At 48.6% G+C, this 22,549-nt stretch overlaps 1 long non-coding RNA gene across 2 annotated transcripts; it reads left to right on the top strand.

Moving 5' to 3' along the window:
- Positions 1-5,614: 5,614 nt before the first annotated feature.
- On the top strand, positions 5,615-21,133 carry LOC128111780 (uncharacterized). 2 transcript variants are annotated; one of them, XR_008218700.1, is made up of 6 exons: positions 5,615-5,813; positions 9,786-9,898; positions 11,754-11,859; positions 18,906-19,386; positions 20,042-20,116; positions 20,514-21,133. It is a non-coding gene; the product is annotated as an uncharacterized LOC128111780 (long non-coding RNA). The 2 variants fall into 2 exon arrangements; XR_008218699.1 differs by lacking the exon at positions 9,786-9,898 and having other exon boundaries at positions 5,617-5,813.
- Positions 21,134-22,549: the final 1,416 nt, after the last annotated feature.

The following is a 22,549-nucleotide window of genomic DNA, read 5'->3' as shown; positions in this document are numbered from 1 at the left end:
ATTCTCAGAACCAGCTCCACAACGCCCAGGGACCTCCACCACAAACGTCCTTATTAACTTGACAAGGGAGAGCAAAATGACGCTGCTGTTCCTGCTGTCCATAGGTCCCTTGGCCAATCATTCCTACTGATGACATTTGGAAGCTGGGGCCTGGTCCATAAGGCAAGAGATCCCATTCTAAGGACCACTGGCTATGGCCGAAAGAGTGCCAGAGGAGTTGTGTACAGCTGGACAAAAATTCCCAGTGACAAACAGTGTAATAAGAAAACAAGTCAAGTCGGGCTGTGCTGGTGCACATTTTTAATCTCAGCACTCGGGAGGCAGAGGCAGGAGGATCTCTGAGTTTGAGACCAGCCTGGTCTACAAAGTGAGTTCTAGGACAGCCAGGGCTACACGGAGTAACCCTGTCTGAAAAACCAAAAAAAGAAAAAGAAAGAAAGGAAGGAAGAAAGAAAGAAAGGAAGAAAACAAGTCATTACACACACACACACACACACACACACACACACACACACACACACACACACATTTGCCTACTTTGATCAAGACTCACATTTGTGACCCCTGTCAAGAAAGCCTTGGAGAGAATCACTGTGAGTCAGCACCCGTTGCTGTACGGTGGATGATGCAGCATCATGAGCAATGATGCAGCTGGTATTACAGGCGGGGCATCCAGGAACTGCGGAGACCAGAGATCTACACTGTTTTAGTATAAACATCCTCAGAAGAGCCAGGTCATTGTGAGAAATATCAGCCTTGTAATCTGAGACTTATGAAGTCAGCCAGGAAGGGCCAGTTGGTCACGAAGAGCACGAAGAGATGGGTTGTAGGCATCCTGAAAGATGGTATCTATGTGCTATGGAGAATCCTCATGTGCACTGACCTAATGACAAATGACTGTGTAAGTATTTCAGTCAGTTTAGTGTGGATCAGGGGTATTTTGCAATGCGTTAGAAAGTCAAAGTGCTTTTGTTGACAAGGGCTCTTCAAAATGTATTTGCTCAGGGCTTACACATTCCAGGGGGATTGTTGTCTTGAGCAGTGTTTGAGAAATGACAGGTCCTTCCCCTTACCACTGTGGGCAACACTTTTTCCTGGTCTTAAGAAAATGGTCATTGACCTCCACTGTGAATCAGGGCTCAGTATTCTGTGCTCCTTGGCTGACAGGTCCCATTTACCAGGTAGACATGGGATATACAAAGATGCTGCATGGCTAGAAGGTCTGGACCAGTGGAGGAAATGGGGTATACAAATGATGCTGCATGGCTAGAAGGTCTGGACCAGTGGAGGAAGAGCTACAGGCTGAGAGGAAGAGGGCACTGGTGAGGAAGGACATGCTGGTTGTCTGATTCATACGACGTGGTGTGTCCTAGGGCTCCTCTGGCACCTCACCTTTGTCCCCTAAGTTGGTGACTGCATCTAGTTGATTCTGCCTTGTGTGAAGCTTACATTAGGAAGCTACACATGCATGCTCACACACATGATAAGTACATCAGGTGAAAAGGTAGTATGTAATTGGCTGAAACGATTTTGGAAACTGCAAAGCCTCACCATCTGTATGCAAGCTGGGGCCCCAGGAGAACTGGGATGTCCTTCAGTCCAAGTTCAAAGGCCTGAGAAGCAGGAACTAAGGCAAGACCTGCCCTAGCTCAAGAAGGGAGCGTTTGATCTCCTTCTGCCTTCTGTTTTGTTAGGGATTGGACGATACCTGCCCACACTGTGGCTGTGGGTCTTCTCTTCTCAATTACTCACTCAAGGCCTGGTCTCTTCTGGAAGCCTGCATGGCAGCTCATGGTCTGTAACTGGAGTTCCAGGGGATCCGATGTCCTCTTCTGGCGCTAGGGGTGGTGCACAGAGACACAGGTAAAACATCCATACATGTAAAATAAATTAAAATCAAAGAAATGGAAGGAACCAACGGCTCCAAACAGCGAATGGCAACCAACGGCTCCAAACAAAGCACTTTCCTTTCTGCTTGCTGGGGGAATCTGCTTTTTCATTCACAGAGCTGATTGCTTGATAGTGTGTGTGTGTGTGTGTGTGTGTGTGTGTGTGTGTGTGTGTGTGTGTGTGTTGGGGAAAGGGTGCTTGTTTGTAAGCTTTGTGGCAGGCTGAGGCCTGGGAGCTTCATGAGAAGTATGGATTTCACAGTCTGTAGGGCTTCCTTCCTAGGCTTCTGTGGGTGGTATGTTTTGTTTTTAAAAACGTCAGTGTTAAGGATGGAACCCAGGGCTTTGCACATGCTAGGTGAGAATTCTTTCTTTGAGCTGCATTACACCCTCTAATTTTTTATGGAATTAAAAAAATTATTTTTGCTTTATCTATGTGAGTATTTTGCCTGTATATATATATACACCATATGCATGCTGGTACCCACAGAGGCCAGAAGAGGAAGCTGGATCTCTTGGAACTGGAGTACAGACAGTTGTTAGCCACTGTGTGGGTGCTGGGAACCAAAACTGGGTCCTCTGGAAGAGCAGCCGGTGCAGGGCCTGGAGAGATGGTCCAGTGGTTAGGGGCACTTCCTGCTTCTGCAGAGGACTGGGGTTCAGGTGCCGGAACTCACATGGTAGCTCACAACCATCCAGACTCCAGTTCCTGGGATCTGGCACTGTCTTCTGACCTCTTCAGGCAGCAGGCACATATATGCACGCAAGCAAAACACACACACAACACATAAAATGAAAGAATAATTTAAAAAGAGCAGCCAGTGCTCTTAACTGCTGAGCCCTCTTCCAGCCCTCTTGTGGATTTTGTTGTTGATTTTGGTCTCACCATGGAGTCTTGGCTGGCTGGGACTGCTCTGTGGAAACCAGGCTGGCCTCGAACTCACAGAGGTCCACCTGCCTCTGCTTCTTGAGTGCTGGAATTAAGTACACATGCCACCATGTTTAGCCTCTATGGATTTTTAGTCTTTATATTTTGACAGCACTGGACATGAGCCCAGGACCCAGTTTGTGCCAGGAAAGAAAGCACTCTACCACTGAGCTATACCCCCAGGGTGTGTGTGTGTGTGTGTGTGTGTGTGTGGTGTGTAAGTGATGTGTGTGTGGTGTGTATGTGGTGTATGTGGGGTGTGTGTGGGGTGTGTATGTGGGGTGTGTGTGGGGTGCGTATGTGATGTGTGTAGGGTGTGTGTGGGGTGTGTATGGGGTGTGTATGTGATGTGTATGTGGGGTGTGTATATGGTGTGTGTGTGTGGTGTGTATGTGGGGCATGTGTGGGGTTTGTATGTGGTGTGTATGTGAGGTGTGTGTATGTGGTGTGTATGGTGTGTGTGTGTGGTGTGTATATGATGTGTGTGTGATGTGTATGAGATATGTATGTGTGGTGTGTGTGTGGTGTGTATTTGTGGTGTGCATGTGGTGTGTATATGATGTGTGTGTGTGGAGTGTGTATGTGATGTATATGTGGGTTGTGTATATGGTGTGTGTGTGGTGTGTATGTGTGGTGTGTGTGGGTTGTGAATGTGATGTGTGTGTGGGGGGGGTGTGTATGTGATGTGTATGTGGGGTGTGTATGGGGTGTGAATGTGATGTGTGTATGTGATGTATATGTGGGGTGTGTGTGTGGTATGTGGTGTGTATGTGGTGTGTGTGTGATGTGTATATGATTTGTATGTGGGGTATATATGTGGTGTGTGTGGTGTGTATGTGGTGTGTGTGTGGGGTGTATATGTAGTGTGTATGTGGGGTGTGTGTGTGGTGTGTGTACCATGGTGCGCACGTACAGGTCAGAGGACACCTTTGCGGAGTTTTCTCCTTCCATCTTTATGTGAGGTGGTTCAGACTTGTATGGCAAGTGACATGACCTTTTGATCTTCTATCTGATTCCTCCCTCCTCCCCCTCCCTCCTTCTCCCTCCCTCCTCCCCTCCCTCTTCCCCCTCCCTCCTCCCTCCCTCCTCCCCCTCTCTCCTTCTCCCTCCCTCCTCCCCCCTCCCTCTCCCCTCCCCTCCTCCCCCTCCCTCCTCCCCCTCCCTCCTTCTCCCTCCCCCCTTCTCCCTCCCTCCTCCCCTCCCTCCTCCCCCTCCCCCCTTCTCCCTCCCTCCTCCCTCCCTCCTCCCCCTCCCTCCTCCCTCCCTCCTTCTCCCTCCCTCCTTCTCCCTCCCTCCTCCCCCTCCCTCCTCCCCTCCCTCCTCCCCCTCCCTCCTTCTCCCTCCCTCCTTCTCCCCCTCCCTCCTCCCTCTCCCTCCTTCTCCCTCCCTCCTCCCCCTCCCTCCCTCCTCCCCCTCCCTCCTCCCCTCCTCCCTCCCTCCTTCTTCTCCCTCCTCCCCTCCCTCCTCTCCCTCCTCCCTCCTCCCTCCTTCTCCCTTTCTTATCCTCTCTCCCCTCTCATCTCCTCTCCTCCTTTTCTTCTTTTGAGACGGTCTCCGGACGGCCTCAGACTGTCTATGTGGATGAGGCTGGCTGTGAACTCCTAACCTTCCTGCTTCCCCTCCTGGATTACAGACACTCTCTGTATATCCAGCACCAGATGAGGTTTCAATTTTCAAAAACAAAGTAAAGGGGCTTTAGGAAGGAGTGGAGATGGATGTCTGCGACAAATCCGCCATCATCCATACTAAGGCAGTCTTCTTACCCCGCAGGCCTGAACCAGGGCTGCTGTTTAAGCCCTCCCCCTGTTCACTCTGACTGCAGCTGCTGCTCAGCACTTAGGTGCCCTCCCACATCAGGGCTCACTCTCTTCACAGACTGTGCTGTGCTTGATTTGACTAATTCCCCTTTTCTTTTCTCCCTTCCTTCCTTCCTTCCTTCCTTCCTTCCTTCCTTCCTTCCTTTCTTTCTTTCTTTGAGACAGGATCTCACTAAGTAGCCCTGACTTGCTGGAACTTGCCATGTAGATCAGGATGGCCTTGAACTCACAGGGCTCCACCTGCTTCTTCCTCCTGAGTGCTGAGATTAGAGGTGTGTACCATCATAACTGGTCTGATTTGATCAGTTTTAATGAGACCTGAAATTGAATTTAGAGATTTCTGGACATGGAGAGACAGGAAGGAACAAAAGTTGATTTTGCCCTGTTAAATGCCAGTTCTGAAGCAATGCTTGGCTGGAACCTGTGCCAGTTTCAGCCCACCTTTGCCCCGTGGGCACCAGGATCCCCGAGAGCCGGGGAGCTTAGAGCTCAGTGACAGTACAGACTTTGTGTTACACATGCACTCTGCAGCCTGGCGCTGCTGCTGGAGTTTCTAATTTATACTGCCATAGGAGGCAGACGGTCTTCAGAGTTCTTTCTGGGGCATAAACTGCAGCTGGTGATGAAATTCGCTCACTACTAAATCATAGTGGACCACACAAATGGCTGCCTGGTTTGTCCTGTTAGAACTAAACCAGACCAGACGGGCTTTCCTCTTAGGTATTAGAGACATTGTATATGGGCGGGCGAGTTGGCAGGGCCACCCGGAAAGCACTGGGACTGACATTGACTGTTACTTTGTGATAACATGAAAAGAATCATTTCAAGCAAGTGGAGTTCTTTTCAATGGACCTTGCTAAAAAAAGAGATTCTACAGCCCTACTCAAGCTTCCTTCGTATTAAGAAAAAATGTCCTTGTTGGAGGCTCAGCAGGACATGAGGACAGCGGGGACTTTACTAAGAGCCTCTGGTGACAGGCCGTGAAAGGTCTTCCTTGTGCGCTTGCAGAGCATTAGTCTTGCTTCCCAGAACTCATCACATCCGCTCTCTGTGTCAGCCGCACAGCACTGTGGCTACTGTTCGGGACGGCTTGACTCGTCCTCCACGACCTTGCTGTTTTGCAAACAGACCAGTGACAGTCCCACCCGAGCGCCTTTGCATTCCTGTTCTGCCCACCTGGTATGTTCTTTCCCATGTTTCCTTGTTTCCTTCAGACTATCGATGCCTTGTACCCAGAGACCTCTGGGAACCCACCTGCCGAGAAGCACACTACCCAGTGGTTTATTGCCTGTTGCAGTGGAGGGGAACACAGCCTGGGGTACTGTGGGGGTTTTAGTAAGGGGGGGTCAGGAAGGGCTGAGCAGGTTCGGGCTTGTTTTTGTCTAGATCCAGTCCAGCCACTGAGTGGCCTTGTCTGAGGTTGATGTCCTGTGACGTTGCTTATATTCCACAGGAAAGCACCCGGCCTTCCTATGAATGTCGCCCAGACCTGGACAACAGGGATTGCTTTCTCCTCTCAGAGCTCAGTGTAGAGAACAGAATCAATCTCTCTCTCTCTCTCTCTCTCTCTCTCTCTCTCTCTGTGTGTGTGTGTGTGTGTGTGTGTGTGTGTGTGTGTGTGTGTGTGTGGTAATGGGTGTTGAGAGAAAGCACTTTGAATAACCCGATGAGGCTATATTCAGGTGTCCAGCTAGCAGTCTCACTTCCAGCAACCATGCCTGCTCTCCCAGGCAGACTTGATCTGTGGTCCAGTTTGCTGATTACTCAGAGGAGTGGTCACAAGGGTCTTTGGACAGCTCCTCTGGGTGCCGTTCCCTTCCCCCCCAAGCCAAAACCAGAACAAGCGCCTCCAACTTTGGTTTGACTGCAAGCACGGCTTGGTAGTGCTTGGGCGGCAATGCTGGGCAGGGGCCCCAGACTGTGCTTGTGTTTCTGTAGGTTCAGGCCTGTGGCCACACAGGGTGGAAGAGAATGAAACACCATAAATGACATGACATAAATGAATGGACACCCGTAAACACTTGCCGTAAACACCGGCAGACAGCATGTGCTGCGCCTGTGGCTCTTTGGGCCCCCAGGTGGGGCTCCTGCTTGTGCCTACCATCTGGGCCTGCTTGCTCCTCAAAAAAATCCCTTCAACTCTGCTGTCCAAGGCCCAGAGGAGCTGACAGGCCTGCAGGATTCAGGAAAGGGCTTAGGATGGGTGACCTCTAAAAGTGAACATAGAGACACTTCTGGGCTCTCTGGGTCTCACTATCTGATCTTACTCTCTCATCAGCCTATCAGGAGTTGGAGAGATGGCTCAGGCTTCCAGAGGACCTGGGTTTGGTTCCCAGCACCCTCGGGGTAGCTAACAATCATCTGTAACTCCTATTGTGAGGATCTAATACCCTCTTCCAACTTCCTTGGGCACATGTGATACACAGACATACATGCAGGCGAAACACCCATACACATAAAACAAAATGAACACATCTAAAATAAATGGTATAGGCAGTTACAGTCCTTACTTTACAGGCGAGGGAACCAGTGACACAGGGAGACCTTGTGTAACTTGTCCAGAGACACAGAACTGATGAGGTGCAGGGGACAAGGTTCAGACCCAGGGCTGTCACGGACTTCCTTCTCAGTTCTATGGGCCTTAATGGAGGGGTCTGGGCATTGGGTTGAGGAACCCCCATTAAAAGACACTCTAGATCAGTGGTTCTCAACCTTCCTAGTGCGTTGTGGGGACTCCCAACCATAAAACTACTTTTGTTGCTACTTTATAACTGTAATCTTGCTACTGTTATGAGTAGTAATATAAATATCTGTGTTTTTCTGATGGTCTTAGACAGCCCCTGTGAAAGGGTCATTCGATCCCTAAGGGGATCACAACCCACATGTGGAGAGCAGTTGCCTTAGATCTTGAGGCCTCTCCAGCAAATACTCAGAAGAGCCAATAGGGCCTGAGCTGGGTTAGAGTATGGAACCTGTCCCAAAAGGAGAGACAGAGAGAAGGCTGCGCTGGACCCTGGGTTAAGTGGACCTTCGGGCTGCCTGTGCTGCTTCCACAGGTCTGAGACGTACGTGGTTGAGGGTATAGGAACCTTGGCTCCCGGCTGATCTTTTCTTGTCTGAGAGCTTCCTCTTGTGGCCACCAGGGGGAGGCACTACCCTGTAACTATCTGCAAAGGTGAGTCCCACTCCCAGCCTTGTACATGGCCTCTGGCCACTGTGATCCTCTCCCAGCTTTGCTCTAAGGAAGGGGAGGGAAAGAGGAGCTGGCTGATGAGGCCTGGTCTGAGTGTTGTGGCTTTCACTTTCAAAAAGTAGTCTGTGTGTGGGTGTGCACGCTGGGTGTGCGGGGGGTGGGGCACAGCACCTTGCCCCTCCTCTGTCCTAGAAGTGTGTTCCACTGAAAAGCCCACTGGCCCTCTGGCAGTGCTCATGGTGCTAAAACTCCTGGAGTTTTGTAAAATATCCTCCTCTTCTACATTTAGTAAAAGACAACATGGGGCTTCCCTACCTACACGACAACCACGCGGCTCAGCCCTTCCCTCGCAGTCAAGTTGGTATTAGTGAATGCATCCTGTTACTTCCCCTCTGCTCCAACCACGTAGCAAAAAGAAAGGATACAGGGCTAGGGAGACGGCTCAGCGGGATTGCGCTAACTGAACAAGTCAGATCTGGGACTCGTGTGGAAAGCTAGATGCGGTGGCACACATTTGCAATGCCAGCACTCCTACGTGAGATGGGAGGTAGAGACAAGGGCTAGCCGAGAGTGTGCGGCATGCAGAAACCAGAGAGAGCCAACTCAAGGTGGAAGGTGAGAGCTGACTTTCAAAAACTTTCCTCTGACTCACGACACTCACAGACGTGCACACGCACAAACACACATGACACACACATGCACATGTACACTGACAGCAACAAAAGACAAACTGAAAGATGTAGTTAGTGTGCAAATCAAAATGGATATTTGTGTGTACCAGAAGTGGATAAAAAAAGGCTTGCTGGCCTCAGAGTCTAGAAGCATCGGGGCCTCCAGAGGCATAACTCCTGATAAATAACTCCATGCATCTGAGATGCTCCATGTATCTGAGGTGCTTCATACATCTGAGGTGCTCCATACATCTGAGATGCTCCATGCATCTGAGATGCTCCATGTATCTGAGGTGCTCCATGCATCTGAGGTGCTCCATACATCTGAGGTGCTCCATGCATCTGAGATGCTCCATGCATCTGAGGTGCTCCATGCATCTGAGGTGCTCCATGCATCTGAGGTGCTCCATGCATCTGAGGTGCTCCATACATCTGAGGTGCTCCATACATCTGAGGTGCTCCATACATCTGAGGTGCTCCATGCGTCTGAGGTGCTCCATACATCTGAGGTGCTCCATACATCTGAGGTGCTCCATGTATCTGAGGTGCTCCATGCATCTGAGATGCTCCATACATCTGAGGTGCTCCATGCATCTGAGGTGCTCCATGCAAGACAGAGGGGATCAGGAAGGCTCCTTCAAGCCAGGAGTGGCTGAAGTTCCCTCTACCCTGTAATAGGAGGGCAGGAGGGGAAAACTCTGCTGTCATGTTCAGCCAGGAACACAAAGGCCCCACTACTGCTGAGCCAAGCCATGCCTCCATCTGACTGAACCTGGGATGTCCTTCACGTCCCTGAGGGGTGGAGATCCAAAATGCTGTGACAAGACTCGGTCTCTTCTAGGCCTAGGATTCCAGTTTAAGAGAGTTGGGGACAGAGTGAAAAAACCCATGTGAGAACAACAAAATCCCTGGAGGGTAAGATAAGCAAAGCACAATGATGTGTTTGTGTGTGAAAATATCATAACAACATCCATTCTTTTGTAACTTAGGAGTTTTAATTGGCCAGCGGTTGTCTCAACTCTGTGCTGGGGCCAGCATGGCCACAGGAGACAAATCTCAGGTTCAGACTGGCTTTATTGAAATAGAGTTCGCCACCTGACTGGATGCTCCCTTGAATCCCTGGGTTTGTGTTGAGCTGAATACTGGAAGGCACGCAGATAAAGTTTTTCACACCCATGAACATAATATCACAACTGGTAACCAGCATACTTTAAACATGAACTTTCTGAGACACGAGGACCTCGGCCAAGCCAAGAAAGAACGCCTGATATTCTTATCAACTTGCAGGATCACATCTGTTGTGTGACATTGCTTGAGGAGACGTGAACAAAACGTCTCTCCACCCCAGATAAGGCAGATCAGAAAGAAAAGAGTCCACGGAAATGTAGCCTGGCTAATGGGTGAGTCTAATGACTGGGCACAGGGGCATAGGTGAGGAATTACTCATAGGAGCCCGGGTAACTCAAAGACAGCCATGTCACTGAAAGCCCACAGCAGCCCCACCTCGTCTCACTGGCCTCTCTGCGCCCCCCCCTCCCCTCCCCCTCCCCCTCCCCCCCTCCCCCCCTCCCCCAGCTGTTGGCAGCTTTTGTAGCTTCAGGGAAAGGCTTTCGCTGTCTGTCCCGTTCCCCTCAGCTTCTGAGTCTTGTGAGCCTCTCTCCTTCCTGGAGTGACTGTTTTAATTTGAAGCAAATAGCTATAAAATAACTTCACACATGTGCTCCAGGATAGCAGAATAGATACGGATGTGTTTGACGCTATTGATCCGGGCGGAGGGGACTCATTCCCTGCTTCAGCCTCCGAGACGCCGAACTCAGCCGGCCCGCAGAAGGGGATTTTTCTCACTTCCGGTCTTGGAGGCCCACATGGCTGTTTCTTTTAAGCTGTTTGATTCTGTTCGAAGCTTGTTGATCTAGGACTCACAAAGTGGCTCTGGTTTGCATTCTTTGCTGATGCCACCTTTGGAGGAGGGTGGGACAAGGGACCTGCTAGGAGACAGAAGATGGGCTCCACTGACAAAAATAATCACAGAAAGTTCCAGAAACAAAAACATGCCTGCATTTCTTCTTCCCTCCACAATCAAGTCTAATAAAACCAATAAGTAGATTCAAAATAAGAGTCAATTCCCTTATGTTCATGTACAATAAATAAATATTTTCTGAGAGAAAATCTCTCAACTCACTGTGAGATTATAATGGAAACATATGGAAAATAACTTAATAGTTAAAAAAAACCAAATTCCAAACCCAACATTTGGAATATGAATCTATTCCAGATTGTTAATTTTATGAAAGTCTCCAAAGAATTAGACATGATTATTAGGGAGATAAGAAAGGCAAATGAAGGCTTAAAATCCATTTGGAAACAACAAGAGTGAGTGGAAGCATCCGTAAAGAGGAAATAGATGTGAGATAACCAACTAGGAACCAAGGAAGGAAGTTTTGTTATGGAAAATCAGCATACATTGTAGAGTAGGCACACAGAACTATCAAGATAAGAGGAGTGGTTTAGAAATTAACCCTAATATAAGGAAGGATTAATTTAGAGTCAGAATTTAAGATTAGGCATCATTTATATAAAGTACAGACCCTGCTGGGTTAAGTATAAAAAATTAGCCAGGCATGGTGGTGTACATCTTTAATCCCAGCACTGGGGAGGCAGAGGCAGGAGGATCTCTGAGTTCAAGGCCAGCCTGTTCTACATAGCAAGTTCCAGGCCAGCCAGGGCTACATAATGAGACCCTGTCTCAATAATAAATGAATGAATGAATAAATAAATAAATAAACTCATGTCTTAGGCTTGAAGGCAGGTGAGCCATAAGTTAAAACCAGAAAGAATTGCTTCCCAGATTTCTGACTAATAGAAACTGATGGGTGATAACAAATGATTACTGTTACACGAAGCTGATAAACTTGGAGATTAATCGCTTGCATCAGAGGTACTGTGTCATCTCATACCACCCCAGTTCCTAATCCCTAAAGCAAAACACTTTCAGCTCTCCACACCTAGTGTTCTGTTGTCACTCTGGTATTGACTTTTATATTTTCCACTTTAGATTATATCCTTTCCCTCTCCTCCACTTCTCTCCCTATCTCAGTTTTTGTGATAGCATCTGCCTATTTAGACCATGTTAGCCCTGAACTTGCTGTGTAGCCAAGGATAGCCTATAACTTTCTATCCCCCTGCCTCTGCCTTTGAAGGGCTGAGTTTACAGGTGTGTGCTATTGTGCCTGACTATTGACTTCTTTGCTGTAGGTGATGGTGAAATGTTGGTGGAGACCATCTCCTGCCTACACCTGGATTTGTGTCTTGCCCCTCTCCAGGAGCAGAGTGGACCTGCTGTAGAGACTACAAACAGGAGGTACTTTATTGTCAGCTCTGGATTAGCAACTGTAGGGTAAAAGGGCCCTGAAACCAGAGCCAAAGAAACACACTCTGCCCCGACCAACTGAGCACGAAACCAACCAATCCCTGAGCAGGAAAACCATCCAATCCCTGAGCATAAAATCTAGCCAGTCTCTGAGTTTGTCCAAACTCAGGGATTGAAATCTGACCAATTCCCACCCTGAAAATCTTCAACCTGGAAAAACTTCACCCCTAAGGAGCCCTGTATAAGGCCTGTGCCTGTTCAGTTGGGAGCTGCCTTTTTTTACCCTGGCAGAGGCAGCCACTCTCCTGGATTCCTCCCTCCCAGTATATCACTTGAATGGGTTTTGGGTGAAGACTTTCTTTCACTGGAGTGGAGAAGCAATGGACATCTCTGCTGGGAAACTCTCTTAGTGGATCAGAGCAGAGAAGCAACAGACAACTCTGCTGGGAAACTCTCTTAGCAGAGTGGAGCAGAGTGGAGCAGAGTGGAGCAGAGCTCAGCTGTAAAGGGCTCTCTCAGAGAGGAGCAGGATTGCCACACTCTGCAGGGAGATCATCCCCCACTGGAACACAGCTTCAGGTGTAGCCTGACTTCCTGACAGTCAGGATACCTTTCTCTTCACAGCTGTAGGTATCCAGGATACCTCCTCTTTACAGCTGTAGGTATAGCCTGACTTCCTCCAGAGCTGTAACACTTGAAGCAACCTTAAATGATATGAAATAACTTAAAACAGATTGCTACAATAATAAAATTCACGGCTAAATTTTATGCTTTATTAGGATATTCCCCCATCTTTACCCTCTGTTTTCCCAATGACTGTGGCCTGTCCCCTCAGCTTACTATAAAGCTATTTGAGGCACTGATTCATATGATAAAAGATCAGGGATTTGTTTGACAATAAGTGACTGTAATGCCTTTGGTACCTAAGAATTGAGGATCCCCAGGTTGCTCCTTAGCGCCCTGGGTATGCCCATGTAATCCAGCACTGGAGAGGCAGGATCAGGAGGACCCTGGGCCTTGCTGGCCACTAGTCTAACAAACTTGGTGAGCTCTAGCTTCGGGTTCAGTGAGAGACTCTGCCTCAGAAAGTAAGGTGGGGAGAGTGATGGAGGAGTGTAGCTAGAGTTTTCCTGCCTGGCCCACAGTCAGGACAAATCTCTCTCACCTGCCAGTCCCACAGCCGTCAGACCCGACCAAGTAAACACAGAGACTTACATTGCTTACAAACTGTATGGCCGTGGCAGGCTTCTTGCTAACTGTTCTTACAGCTTAAATTAACCCATTTCTATTAATCTACGTGGCTTGTGGCTTACCGGCATCTTCACATGCTGTTTGTCATCATGGCGGCTGGCAGTGTCTCTCTGACTCAGCCTTCCACTTCCCAGCTTTATTCTCCTCCTTGTCCCGCCTATACTTCCTGCCTAGCCAACGGCCAATCAGTGTTTTATTTATTGACTAATCAGCAACACATTTGCCATACAGAACATCCCACAGCAGAGGAGAGCATCCGATGCTGAGTTTGCCTTCCAAACACACACACACAGACACACAGACACACAGACACACAGACACACAGACACACACACACACACGGGCACACGGGCACACGGGCACACGGGCACACGGGCACACAGGCACACATTTATATACAACCTACTGAGTCCATTTAGCTAGTGTGTCCAGGGATGAGCACTTGGGATTGGCAACCTAGGTGGGAGCTTTTCCCTGGGGGACACTGATTCTCTCTCTCTCAATAGCCATTTACTCCCTTGATCTCTTCATCTAGGGATGGAACCTTGGGGAATTTTGCCTGTCCATGCTTGTCTGTCAGCTAGTGTCAGCCAGGGGTCTTGTTCAAGCAAACTGGGTCTTTGATGTGTGTGTGTTTGTTCCTGAGTGTATGTATGCACATCTGTGTGTACAGGTGCCTGCAGAGGCCAGAGAGGATATCAGACCTTCTGGAACTGGATTTACAGATGTCTGTGAGCCGCTATATGAGTCCTGGGACCTGAACCTGGGGCTTCTATGAGAATAACCGGTGTTCCTAAGCACTGAGTTGTCTTTCAGCACCAAGAAAAAAAAAATAACAGTGTTACTTACTGGTGATTTTACATGTTTATCTGCTTCAGTGTCTGTATGTATGGTCAGAGGACAGCTTGTGGGATTGGATTCTTTCTTTCCACCATGTGGGTCCCAGGGATCAAATGCAGATTGTCATACTTGATGGCAGGGGCTTTTACCATTGAGTTATCTCACTGGCCAAAGATATGAAACTTTCAATGGAGGAAATTACAAAGCACCGTGGAAAAATCAAAAAGAAGACTAAAAAGAAACAAAGAGACACATTCATGGAGCTGAAGACTCAATGTCCTGCAAACACCTCCCAAGCAGTCCCCAACTCAATTAAGATTCATGGATCAGAAGACTGAACATCCTGACCATGCCTCTACCAGTAATCTGCAAATCCAATTAAAATTCTACCCAAATCTCAATGAAGTTTTGTTTTGGATGGAATTTGACAAGCTGATCTTAAAATTCACAAAGAAGATCAACAAGCAGATAATTTTGGGAAAGAACACAAGGCAGCCTGGTGGAGAAGACTTAATCTACAGACTAATGAGACTTAGTGGTATTATGGAGGAATAGTAATTAGAGAGTGGGGTGGTAGAACAGAACAGAGAGCCCTGCAAGGGACCCACGCACATATGGAAAAGACAGACAGCAGCTGGGGTTTCAAATCACAGGATAAAGAAACTACTTTGAGAAATAGTTGGTGCAGGGTTGGAGAAATGACTCAGTAAAGACACTCGTGGCCAAGCCAGACGACCTGGATTCAATACCTGGAGCCCACAGAGTGGAAGGAGAGAATCATCTCTCTGGTTTCCACATGTCTAGACACACACACACACACACACACACACACACACACACACACACACACACATACACACACACTCATACACACACACACACAAAACATATATGTATTGCATGACATGCATGTTTGGTGCCTACAGAGGTCAGAAGAAGGTATCCAGTCCCCCTGGAACTGGAGTTCTGGATTATTGTAAGCCAACAGTGTGGGTGCTGAGAATTGAACCCAGGTCCCTCCTCAAGAACAGAAAGTGATCTTAACCAATGGACCATCTTACCAGCACCCAAAGATTTCTTTAACAGGATATAAAAATAGACCACACAAGAAGAAGGTAGTTGCACTTTACCTGCTCCGGTCAGGTGACTCCCATTTAAAGTGATGTCAGACAGAATTGGAGACAAGGCTCAAAATAAGGACTGAATGTGTTCATCACGTAGGAAACGGGCAGGGTGGCGTCTGCATTTGTGAAGAAGTCCTGTCCTACAGCAGGAAAGCGCTGAATAACTGTGACAGAGAAGGACGCACTTCGAAGAAGGAAAGCAGTCTGACAGCTCCATTAGTAGTCAAGGAAAAGAATATTTAAACTAAAGGAGAAACAGCCTGGTACCCCTCACACTGGCAGTGGAGCAGGCAGGCTACCAGGTACTCAGAGAGAAGACAAACGGAAGGGAGACCACCACAGGCTTCCTGGTGAGAGCATAAATTGGTGTATTCACTTTGAAAACAACAATCCGGCCATGCTTAAAACATGTCAGTTCCACAGGTCCTTGGCTTGCACAGCTGTCTTCTACAAGACTGCAGCCTTGTTCATACCTGGGAAAACCTGAAAACCATCTACCCAAGCTACCAACAGGAGAGGGAATAAATAACCCTACAAAGCATTTATTTACAGAGCAGTGAAAATGCAATGTATGTTAACAGATAAATTTCAAAAACCTAACGTTGAGCTCTAAAATAATTCCATTAAAAAAATGACACATAGAATCCAGCATGGTGGCACTTGCCTGTAATCCCAGCACTCAGGAGGCAGAGGCAGGTGGATCTCTGAGTGGTCTTGATCTTAATCTATAGACCAGGCTGGCTTACATAGTGAGACCCTATCTCAAAAGAAACCAAACCAAACAAAATTTTAAGACAGACACATAGAGTATGATCCATTTAAGGTTTATTTTTAATTTTATGCATGCGTATGTGTGTGTGTGTGTGTGTGTGTGTGTGTGTGTGTGTGTGTGTATGAGTGCAAATGCATGTGGACACCAGAAAAGGGTGTCAGATCTTCCCAGACCTGGAGTTTCAGGCAGCTGTGAACCACCTGACATGAGTTCTGAGAACCAAACTATGGTCCTCTGCAAGAGCAGGAAATGCTCGTAACTGCTGAGCCACCTCTCCAGGCAGGTATGACACATTTTATGTAAGTTTGATGACATGTAATAGATGTATAATTGCAAATACATTACGCAGTATGAAAATGTAGGAGAAAGATAACATCAGAATTCTATAGATCTGGATGTTGAGTATTTGGACGCGAGGTTTGTTAATGTCTTTACTTCTCTGAAATATTGCAGCAGAAGCTGGATAGATGACTTATTGGCTAAGAGTGCTTGCAGTTCAACCAGACTTTGTTTTCCAGGATTCATATCAGGTGGCTCATAGTGACCTGTATGTAACACCAGCTCCAGGGGACCAGATGCCCTCTTCTGGCTTCCAAGAGCACTCTGCATGCATGTGGCATACACACTCAGACATATGAAGTTTTCAGTTTTATTGGTTTTGATTTTTGGGACTACATAGGGTCTCTCTAGGTAGTCCTGGCTGTCCTGGAACTCCATAGACAAGACTGGCTTTAAACTCACAGAGATCCTCCTGCCTCTGCCTTCCAAGTACTGTGCACTACCATGCCTGGCATGCATATGTAATTTTAAAAAAGTATTACAGCAGGTGTAGTCTCAATCTCCATTGCTGTCAGTCTGAAGAGAATGACTTCTGAGTTCATGTGTGTGTGTGTGTGTGTGTGTGTGTGTGTGTGTGTGTTTCATAGTGCCGGCATCACCAGCACCATATCACTGCGTTGAGAGTTCCCTCATCTCAGGGACTCTAATTTCTCCCTTCATAGTCCCAGGATCAGGCGAAGCAAGAGGTTCAACCTGTGTTTACTGACTGACTGACTGACTGACTGATGGATTATATGAATGAACGCCTAGAGGAAGAGGGAAATGTAACAGGGAAGAGGGAGGAGGAAGGTGGAGAGATTGTGAGAGGTTTTGTGCATGCTCAGCAAGCAGGCACTCTACGACTGAGTCGCGTCTCCAGCCAGGAGTGAGACGGCTGCTGCTGTCATTTCCTGAGCTGCCACATACGTCAGATCCCCTGCTAAGGTGCCAACACCTCTGCAACGTGTTCATCGGTGGTTTGGCGTGGTAGGCAGCGAGAGCGTAATGAGAGGGAGTGGGAGTACAGCCTCGGGAGCCGCCTTGGTCTCTGGCTTTTGAGGCAACAGTGGGTGAGGTAGGGAGAAGATCGTGGCTAAGGGGAGGTGGGGGAGTGTAGTTGGGATCTCAGGTGGTTCAGTCAATAGCTTTGATTTCTTTGAGGAAGAAGAGACACAACACACCTGTCATAGGAAATGCAGGTAACAATAAAAGAAAGTAAGAATATTTGAGTTCCAAACCCCATTGTGTATAAAGCGCAAAGGTACAAGCATACATTGATAACAGGGAAGGTTGGGAATGTAACAGGGCCCCAGACCTTAGCACACCCGACTCCATGATAGAAGCACCACTCAGGCCACAAAACTCAGCAAGTGGACAGCATCACCTGCCAAAACGAAAATAAAGGTCTACTCCATCCAAGTCCACAGCATGGGAAAGTCTCTAAATGTACTAACCTCACTTTTTGGCTTATCTATAGTTCCACTTCTGGCCAACTGTTCTTGTTAACTGAAGTATGTCAACCCAGGACATGGTTTTTATATTCAAAAGATCACCCCGAGAAAGGCTTGGGGCTACACTGATATCCTGAAAACCCAAACCAGTGTAGTCTGCTGACGGGCTAATAAAGACTTTCTATCAGCCTAAACCCATGTCTGAACAATCTTTTCTGATGGATACCCCTCAACAAGGAAGAATCAACATGAACAGCCACACAGAACCTGTACGATTTCAGGCCTGTGCGCGCTGAGCAGAACAGCTTCCATGTGCAGGGGAGAGCTGTTGGACCCCAGACTAGCCTAGGAAACCTCCCACAGCTGCATCCTGAAGAACTCTCCTCTGAGGTGGTGTCGGGGAGAGGGTGGGCGTTTGTCTTTGCCGTGGGCAGAGGGATGTCTCTACAGATTGCCTCCTGAGGAATTCAGACTTAGGTATGTATTCAGCTCTATCTCTGGTGGCCCAGTAACTTCCCTGTTATGAACCAATGAACCAGTTGTATGTGAGAATAAAAGCATAAACACACCTCAAGTATGTTTGTGTTTGTGTTTCAAGTAGACTGTCCTGGATTAAACTCTGTGTGTGTGTGTGTGTGTGTGTGTGTGTGTGTGTGTGTGTTCCTCTTTCTTGAGGAATGGCCCAAACTACATCCTAGCTTCACAGAGGTAGCTCCTACCAGAAGTGGGACCTCTGGAGTGACTGAGGGGAACATTTATTATAAATATATATATATATATATATATATATATAATATAATATATAATAATATGACATTATCCTGCCTGCTTCATTCACTGTTTTTTTTTTTTTTTTTTGGTTTTTCGAGACAGGGTTTCTCTGTGTAGCTTTGCGCCTTTCCTGGGACTCACTTGATAGCCCAGGCTGGCCTCGAACTCACAGAGATCCGCCTGTCTCTGCCTCCCGAGTGCTGGGATTAAAGGCGTGCGCCACCACCGCCCGGCCTCATTCACTGTTTTAAGGTGGGGTGTCACCAGGTTGTCAGGCTGGTGTCCACTTGTGGACTCTGATGCTCGGAGCCTCTGGAGTGGCTGGGAGACGTCTGCCTGTTGAGTAGTCAGTTGTCTGAGGAAGCAGTGTGGCAAATGAGTCCTGTTGTATTTGGAGGGTGTGGGACAGCCAACAGGCCCCCTGGGAGGGATGTGGAAGACATGGGGCTGACTGTAACCTAAATGTCTGACCACTAAGTGCTGCACTTCGCCTGTGCCTTTCCCCTTCAGGCCTGGCCTACCACAGGACCTGCTCAAGCAAGAACACCTACTACAGAGAGGCTCCTGCTCTGCATTGCCTTTACCTAGTATTGCACCACAAGTGTCTTTCTTCTCCTCATTAGGCATTCTGAATCAAGGTGTTTTGTGAGCACTCTATAAGGACGGGCTTATTAACCTATGTTAGTAACCTACTTCCTATGTTGGGAAAGCTCGGCACGCCCAGTTGTTTTGCAGCTGGCCGGTACCATATTCTTTGCAAGGACCAGCGGCACGAACTCCCGCATCTCCTGTGGTGTCCACTGCACCACTTCCTGAAACAGTGTCAGTTACTCCCAAGCTTACAGAAGTTATGAAGAGACACACCAGGCCGCAGCAAGGCGAAGACGAAGGGCAAAGGCCGGGCGGGAATCACCCCAGTCCCTTGCAGCTGCAGACTTGGCCGAGCCGAGCCGAGCGCCGTCCCCACAGCGTTTGGCTTCACGTCAGCCGGGTGAGTCAGCTGACCTGGCACACTCCTCCAAGCCGAAAGTCACATCCTGCCGGGGTGTTGCCAACCTCTCCCACGACCCAAGCTCTCCCAGTCCTCGAGGCCCTAGTAAGGCCCGTGTGACTGGGGCAGGGGCGAGATAGGAAGTACATGTGAAGTAGTATGCAGTTCTTGTGGTGATATGTGTTCCCCTCATGTGTCTCCACACCTCACGCCCACCCCCCCATCCCACCCCGCCCCGCGTTTGGGGCCAGAAGGTGCCAGACAGACCTTACTATTTGGGCAATCCTGACCTTACCTCTCTGAGATCTCAGACATTAGTTTTCCTTATCCTTTAGATGGAAAATGTCACATGCACTTATGAAAAAGGAAAAGTGTCGATGTGTTTAATGTGACATGGTCTTTGTACTGGCTGGTTTTGTGTGTCAACTTGACACAAGCTAGAGTCATCACAGAGGAACGAGCTTCAGCTGAGGAAATGCCTCCTGAGATCCAGCTGTAAGGCATTTCCTCAATTAGTGATCAATGGGGGAGGGCCTGGCCCATGGTGGGTGGTGCCATCCTTGGGCCGGTGGTCCTGGGTTCTATAAGAAAGCAGGCTGAACAAGCCATGGGGAGCAAACCAGTAAGCAGCTCCCCTCCATGGCCTCTGCATCAGCTCCTGTGTCCAGGTTCCTGCCCTGCGTGAGTTCCTGTCCTGACTTCCCTCGGTGATGAACAGTGATGTGAAAGTGTAAGCCAAATAAACCCTTTCCCCCCCAAGCTGCTTTTGGTCATGGTGTTCATCACAGCAATAGACACCCTAACTAAGACAGCCTTAATACATTTCCTACCAAGTACCAATATGTGCTATAAATGGGAAAATCTAAAGCGAGAAGCCAGCTTGTCCTATGATTTTTCTTTTAAAAGATATCAACAACAGCCAAAAATCTACCCCAAGAGTGTTGTGGTGCGGGTGAGCCGGCTCAGTGTAAATCGTTTGCCTTAAGCCTCCTGCCCTAAGTTCCGTGGAAAAGAGGGAACCAATGCACGGATTTGCCCTCTGACCTCCCCGACACAGGCACCATGATGTGCAACACCCTCATTCCATACAAAATAACTTTTTAAAAGATTTTTTTTTTTATTCCCAGAGCACTCCGAGTCCCTGAAGAAGCATTTAGGAAAGAGGCGGAGGGTTTTGTGAAGAGGACGTCCTTGAAGAAAGCTGTGCTGGGCATCTCATCTCAGGGACAGCTGAGTTCTTTGCTTCCTTAACTGAAGTTCTGTGAGGGAAAGGGTCAGCCTGCTGGGTGGACAGCTGGGTTCTGGGAAGCCAGACAGAGGGAGAAAGCTGCTGTGGGGGAGCCGCTGCCCCCTCAGTGGGGTCAGCCTCATGTGCTTCCTGAGTAATGCTAGGGTATGTGAAGCATAAACTATTCTGGACAGATTTGGGACCTGCAGTAAAAGAGAATTGGCATGGGTTCCTACCTTTCTCTCTGTGTATGCAGACATGGTCTCACACACACACACACACACACACACACACACACACACACACACACACACATACACATACGTGTATGCAAACATGCACACAAGCAGATACATGTAAGTGTCAAAGAGTAACTTCAAATCTCTTCCCTTCCTCCACTTTCCGTCAGGGGATGAGTTCAGCTCTCAGGCTTACAGTAAGCACTTTGCTGGATGACCCTCTCACCCACCCCTCCCTTCCTGGATGACCCCTCACCCACCCCTCCCTTTCTGGATGACCCCTCACCCACCCCTCCTTCCTGGATGACCCCTCACCCACCCCTCCTTCCTGGATGACCCCTCACCCCACCCCTCCCTTCCTGGATGACCCCTCACCCACCCCTCCCTTCCTGGATGACCCCTCACCCACCCCTCCCTTCCTGGATGACCCCTCACCCACCTCTCCTTTCCTGGATGACCCCCTCACCCACCCCTCCCTTCCTGGATGACCCCCTCACCCACCTCTCCTTTCCTGGATGACCCCCTCACCCACCTCTCCTTTCCTGGATGACCCCCTCTCCCACCCCTCCCTTCCTGGATGACCCCTCACCCACCCCTCCTTTCCTGGATGACCCCCTCACCCACCCCTCCCTTCCTAGATGACCCCTCATCCACCCCTCCTTCCTGGATGACCCCTCACCCACCCCTCCCTTCCTGGATGACCCCTCACCCACCCCTCCCTTCCTGGATGACCCCTCACCCACCCCTCCTTCCTGGATGACCCCTCACCCACCCCTCCCTTCCTGGATGACCCCCTCACCCACCTCTCCTTTCCTGGATGACCCCCTCACCCACCCCTCCTTCCCTGATGACCCCCCTCACTTACCCCTCCCTTCCTGGGTGACTCCTCTCACCCAGCCCTCCTTCCTGGGTGACTCCCCTCACCCAGCCCTCCCTCCCTCTTATGAAAACCCTAATGCCAGGGTGGGTGAGATGGCTCAACAGATAAAGGCACTTGCCACCAAGCTTGATGACCTGAGTTTGATTGCTGGAGCCACAGTGGCAGAAGTTTGAGAAATGTTGTTTTCTCTCAGAGGTAGCTAGCCCATCAAAGGACAACATCCAAAAATCTCCCTCACTTTTAATCTCCTCCGCCTAGTAAAATTTTTATGAACATCTTCTCATATCCCAACCCTATTCCTTTAAAATTAGTCAATCCAAAAAGACTATGAAGCCAGCCTATGGAAAAAAGTCTTAGTCACTACCTGCATTAGAAAACAAACAAACAAAAAAAACAACCGTGATCTTTCTGCCACCCCAATCCCACCTCGCCCTGCCCCAAGGGCTCACTAGCCTGGTTTGGATTCTGTCAAATCCTTCCCCCCCCCCCAAAAAAAAGAAATTGCTTTGTCAAAAGCTATTTTTGTTCTGTTTATGTGTTGTGTGACACCAAGATTATTTTTTGTTTTTAACGAAGGGAGAGAATTGATTTCACATAGTTGTCCTCTGACCTCCAAACATGTCCTGTGGCACTCATGAACCCTCCCTCAAATAAAATAAACAAAGGATGGTAATGTCATCATGGAGGCTCCACCTTCATGACTTGACCTCATTCTAATTACCTCCCAAGGCCCTACCTTCAAATATCACTAACGTATAAATCTGAGACCAGGCAATGGAAGCAGAGGCAGGTGGGTCTCTGAGTTCGAGGCCAGTC

This window comes from Peromyscus californicus, unplaced genomic scaffold (assembly GCF_007827085.1).
Source record: "Peromyscus californicus insignis strain IS unplaced genomic scaffold, ASM782708v3 Scaffold_16__1_contigs__length_79575227, whole genome shotgun sequence".
Taxonomy (NCBI): Eukaryota; Metazoa; Chordata; class Mammalia; order Rodentia; family Cricetidae; genus Peromyscus; species Peromyscus californicus.
Note: the sequence above shows the minus strand (reverse complement) of the source record. Positions and strands in the feature narration are given on the sequence as shown.